At 40.9% G+C, this 4,794-nt stretch overlaps 1 pseudogene; it reads right to left on the bottom strand.

The window, feature by feature from the left end:
* Positions 1-1,100: 1,100 nt before the first annotated feature.
* Positions 1,101-3,178, bottom strand: LOC102820507 (annotated as a pseudogene).
* Positions 3,179-4,794: the final 1,616 nt, after the last annotated feature.

Genomic DNA, 4,794 nt, shown 5'->3' with positions numbered 1-4,794 from the left:
GTTCAAGCTCACCAGCTGCTCCTTGAAAAAGCTATACAGGGTCAGTATGGGTCGGAACTTCACAACAACACAACATCAAGTGCTATATAGAAATCCCTGGGTTATATAAGTAGGCCTTGGGTGCTAACCAAAGAGAGGTTCAAGTTCACCCAGACTTGTCTCAGAAAAAAGCCCTGGCAATCTAGCTCTGAAAATTCAACCATTGACAACTCTATGGATCACAATTCTGCTCTGACCCAGATGGGGTCGCAGTGAGTCCGAATCAACTAGGTGACAACTGGTTATAAGTACAGGGAAAATAGAGCAGGGAGGAAGGTATTGGGGTAATTTTAAACAGGCTAGTCAGGTTGGGTCTCATTGAGAAAGTGACACCAGAAAACTTGAAAAGTACAAGAGAGTGGCCCATGGGGACATCTGTGAGGGGGGAAGCATTCCTGGAAGAAGGACAATCCCTCAGGCCTGTTTCAGGAATTACATGAAGAACAAATTGGCTAGAGGGGAGCAAGCAAAGGCTAGAGTGTGAGGGGGTGGCGGAAGGAAGAGGAGGCTGGATTGCACAAAGACTTGTGGGCTATTTTGAAGACGTTGGCTTTTACACTGATGGTGGACAAAACCACCTCTATTAGAGGTTTGACCTCAAACAAATATTGGGGTAGTTGACTGAATCAGTGATGTGAGATATCATAAATTCTGGCAAGTTAATATCTTTTTTTTTAAGTTAATATTATCTTAAATAAACTTGGTGATTTACGAGATTCATTGCTTTACAAGAGAAAAAATTACGTCAGTAATTTAGCTAAATCATGTTCTATATGCATGGCCACAAACAACCTCTTAATAACAAAGAAACAGTTACTTCAGCGGAGAAAGCCAGTAATGAAGACATGGGCTGAGTTTGACCATATTCCATAGACTCCTGTTGATCTTGAGAAGAGAGAGAGAAGAGGAAAGGCTGGTTGGTTTTTGTTTATTGTTATTGTTTTTGATAGAAATAGTTTATATGGTAAAACTCTAAGCAGAAGGCAATTTAGCGATAATTATCAAAAGTTTTTAAGCAATGGAGAACAAGGTTCATATGCTTTGACCCAGTAATTCCTCTTCTAGGAATCATAATGTACTTTTGAAATGTATGCTGGTTCTGGTGAAACAACAGGTTCTGTAGCGATAGGAGGAGGATCTGATGCTTCTAAAATGCCCGGTTCAGGTTCATTAAATTGTAGGAGTTTATCAAGAACTAGTTTTGCTGCACTGGATTGAGACTCCTTTTTATTTTGTCCCAGTCCAGTCTTGTTCTGAATACCATCCACCACAGCACAAAAAGCAAAATATGGTCCCAAAACATTGCATGATGTTACCGTTTTCTTAAGGTCAAGATGAACCTGTTGCATTTGTGCAAACTGGTGTAAGGCAGACACAGGATTTATTATCTCTCCACATTTGTATTTCATTTTAAATTCCTTAGATATATTTTTTTGGAGGAAACACAGGATTTGAAATAGATGTAAATCCTTTGGAAAGCATTGGTTCTGGGAAATTACCGGTCACTTGTGTAACCTTGGAAGCCATATTCGACAGGCTATAGCTTTCCAGGGAGTTTCCTGTGGGTACAGTGACAGTCTGAGCAGATGGCTGAACTGGCAAGTTTTTTTCCAGCATCTGAGCAAAGCTAGTGACCCAGGAACTCTGACGCCAGTCATTGTTGCCAGCCCTTGGGAACACCTGGGAACACTGACCTAGCCAATGGGGACTAGATCTGAGAGTGAAGTGTCCAGCTGATATGAAGTGGGGGGAGGCACGCAAGAATGCCCAAACTTGCATATGATACACATTTGACCTAGTTGTATAGCTTGATGATCAGAACTCGACTTGTTGTTGTTGTTGTTAAGTGCCGTCGAGAAGTCGACTACAGGAAGATAAATTTGACACAGGAAATAAGTGCAGATTTCTATAATTTAATTAACTTGACCTTTGCTTTTGAATATTTGTTGTTGTTGTTATGTGCCGTGGAGTTGGTTCCGACTCATAGCGACCCTGTACAGGGTTTCCGAGGCTGTAAATCTTGACAGGAGCAGAAAGCCTCACCTTTCTCATGTGGAACAGCTGGTAGTTTTGAACTGCTGACCTTGTAGTTCGCAGCCTGACTCATAACCACGTGCTTATGAATATAGGAGCTCAAATTACCAACCAAGAGGGAAGGAGTCCTCACATCAAGGATCAAGCCTATCCCCTCCGTATACTGTGCATGTAGGGATGGGCACATGAGATATTGGCTACCTAAAGTGGGGAGGTTATAAAGGCATGAAGTAGCTGACTTACAAGTTTTCAAGAGGGAGTTTAGTTTCAGAGCCAGGGGGGTAAGGTAGAATCCTCACTGAATAGTTTTCATCTTGTCTAGATAGGTCTGGTGAAAGGAGATGGTGATATGATTTTTTTTTAATTGTGAACTCAGTTATAGTTTACATGGGGAATATTGGTTTTACTCTCATTGTTTTATTGCAACGATTATAGTCTCCTATGTACATTATCATTCAACAGTATTTACTTCTATTCCCTCTGTTTTCTTTTTGGGGATGTACACAGAAACATTCAGGAATATGTAAAAGTTAAACAATCAAGGAGAACATTCTACAAGCTTATCTCCTGGCCGCTAGCACACAGCCTTTCTCTTCCTTTCAGTTTAGACTCCCCATCTGCTCTATCTCTCCATGTCATTATCTCTGCCTCCATCACTGCTTCTTTGGATAGGGTCTGATATTCCACTTGTGCTCTTCTCCCTTGATGGTCCTAGGGTCCTCTGTTCCTGGACTGCAAGATTAACTACTCCCCTCTTTTTGTTACAAAACCTTTGCAGTTGTGACAGTTGCAGTTAGTTATGATAACAGCTGCTTACTATTGAATCATAAGAATCTTATCCCCATGTCTTTTCATTAGACCCATCTAGACAAGATGAAAACAATTCAGTGGAGATTTTACCTTCACCCGCACACTCTGAAACTAAACTTCCTCTTGAAAACTCATGAGCCAATCACTTCGTGCCTTTATAGCCCTCCCATTTTAGGTAGCCAATGTCTAAGTTGCCCTTCCCTATAAACTCTGTATACAGAGGGGATAGGAATGATAGTTGATGTGGAGATTCTTTCCCTCTCAGTTGGTATTTTGAGATCCTACATCCTTCCATAGTATATGTCAAATTCATCAACATGTAGCAGTTTACATTTGTTTCCTTTATTTAAAAAAAAAAAAAAAAGAATTTGTTTTGATCTTCCTCTAGTCAAGTTTCAAGGGGCTCTGGTAGCATAGTGGTTATGAGTCAGGTTGCCAACTGCAAGGTCAGCAGTTCGAAACTACCAGCAGTTCTGTGGAATAAAGATGAGACGTTCTGCTCCTATAAAGATTTATAGCCTCGGAATCCCTGTGCAGCATCACTATAAGTTGGAACTGACTCCATGGTACTTAACAACAACAACAATAGTCAAGTTTCAACCATCAAGCCATTAAAGTTAGGTCGAATGGGTACTATCTACAAGTTTGGACGTTCTTATGTGTCTCCCCTCGCTTCATATCAGTTGGATGCTTTACTCTCAGCTCTAGCTCTCCATGGTTATGTCCTTGTCTGTGGGCTCAGGAGTCCTCAGGTCTCACTATACTTTGGACCAACCAGCACTTCCTCTTTTCTGTCTCTTCTCCAGGTTGATGGGAGTCTATCGAATGTGGTCAAACTCAGCCCATATCGTCATTGTTTCCTATCACCCTCTTCCACTTATCAGTAGACCAACATGGTCACCATCAAGCTTACATGCCTGCTCATGTGTTACCTTTGAGTTTCAGTCTTGGAGGGGGGTTTGTCCTGTAGGGACTTGATTGTTTGCATCAATGGCTCCCTAGTGAACAACTTGCTTGTTCTTGTAGTGGCCAGTCAGATTGCCATTTTTATTTTTTATTTTTCCCTGCTGATCTTTCTTTCAAGAAGTATCTTCTGTTTCTCTAGCTGCTCCAGGCTGGTCTGTTTGTGCTTCCAAATGGGAATGTCCCATCTCAAAAGGTTCTGGATGGGGCTCAAGATTCCACCTAGGATCCTATACACTACAAAGGCTCCACAAAAAGCCTATTTCACTGGAAAAATTCTAGAGCCTTTAGGTATTACAATGAATTATAGGCTGAAGACAGGCTTACAGGCTTTCTGTAATCATATTTCCAGATATTCCTTTCTATCCCACTCAAGTATCTATTTTACAATAGTAGGCAAGGGAAACCAATATTCATACGACAGTCAAGAATCTTAACATGATTTTCCCTCTTTTACCCCCTCAGACTATGCCTCAATCCCTGTATCACAGAGCCCTGTTGTTCCAAGGTTAAACATACATCACTATTTCTGTCCCATTTAGCCCATGCAAACCTACATAAGTGTTCCTCTATTTAACTTGTTCTTCCATTTCTCTCCCCCTTCTTGTGAATTGCCCTCCCCAACACCCGAACTAAATGTGTCTATCCCTTACCCTGTGCTCTAGTAACCAACAAAGAATTTTTTTTTTTCCTTTTAGTATGGGCTTCTCTTCTTAAGTTTTTACAATAGTGGTCGTATACAATATTTGTCCTTTTGTCACTGACTAATTTCCCTCACAATTAAGTGTTCTGGAATACTCATACTTCGCAATGTTGTCCATAGCTTGTCATGATCCACACAATAGAAAGCTTTTGTGTAATTAATAAAGCACAGGTAAACACCTTTCTGATATTCTCTGCTTTCAGCCAAGATCCATCACACATCAGCAATGATATCCCTCATTCCAC

This window comes from Chrysochloris asiatica, unplaced genomic scaffold (assembly GCF_000296735.1).
Source record: "Chrysochloris asiatica unplaced genomic scaffold, ChrAsi1.0 scaffold00046, whole genome shotgun sequence".
Taxonomy (NCBI): domain Eukaryota; kingdom Metazoa; phylum Chordata; class Mammalia; order Afrosoricida; family Chrysochloridae; genus Chrysochloris; species Chrysochloris asiatica.
This window is presented reverse-complemented; position numbering and strand designations above follow the sequence as displayed.